Source organism: Egretta garzetta, unplaced genomic scaffold, assembly GCF_000687185.1.
Source record: "Egretta garzetta isolate BGI_Z169 unplaced genomic scaffold, ASM68718v1 scaffold589, whole genome shotgun sequence".
Taxonomy (NCBI): Eukaryota; Metazoa; Chordata; class Aves; order Pelecaniformes; family Ardeidae; genus Egretta; species Egretta garzetta.
The window spans coordinates 660546-661220 of NW_009266282.1; the positions used below are offsets into that span (position 1 = coordinate 660546).

Here is a 675-nt window from a genome sequence, read left to right on the forward strand (position 1 = left end):
CGTCCTCCCGGCGGGCGCCTTTGCCTTGTGTTTGCACGGAGTGTTCAGGAAAGCGGTGGTATCAGGGAGTGTTCTTTATCTTTCCTTCTTTTTTAATTTTTTTCCCCTGCTAAATCTGGATAACCCAGGCCAGCAGTCTGTCCTTTCTGGCTGGTGGCTGGGGAAGTAGTTTGATATCCTTTTCTCAGTGGTTTTACACATCGCTGTTTTAACAGCTTTAATAAGAGAAAACGCTCCTGATGTGGCAGAGAAAATCCTGTTTAAAAGCCAAAGCTCGGGCTTCCATAACGATTCTCCTTTTGGACAGATGCATGTGCTCTCTCAGTTCATATTTATTTTTTGGCTGAAAGAGTCCCTCCAAATGATGTGTGCATCTTGTGTGCTACAAATCCAAGAGGTTCCTATGTTTGAACATAAAATTTGGTGTGGAGCTTCTTTATAAGAACAGTTGTGAGTGTGAGTGGGGAAAGCCCGTATCTCTAGCAGATAATATAAAAATATTTTAACTAAGTCATTTTAATCAAAACAATTAAAACCACTGACCATATTTTTAAGGCTGAACTTCAGTCTCAGGGAAGAAGTTTTAGCTTTTTACAAAGAAAAAGGGATGAGTGATGCAGTTTTTATTTATTTGGGAAGATGTGTTTTATTTAGATTTCTTTCATGAGCCCCCCC

General features: G+C 40.1%; 1 protein-coding gene across 1 annotated transcript in view; it reads left to right on the forward strand.

The window, feature by feature from the left end:
• SHISA6 (shisa family member 6) overlaps nucleotides 1–675 on the forward strand; it is a gene marked incomplete at its 5' end in the record, with an annotated part of 254661 nt that overhangs the window by 1224 nt on the left and 252762 nt on the right. The window lies entirely within an intron of this gene.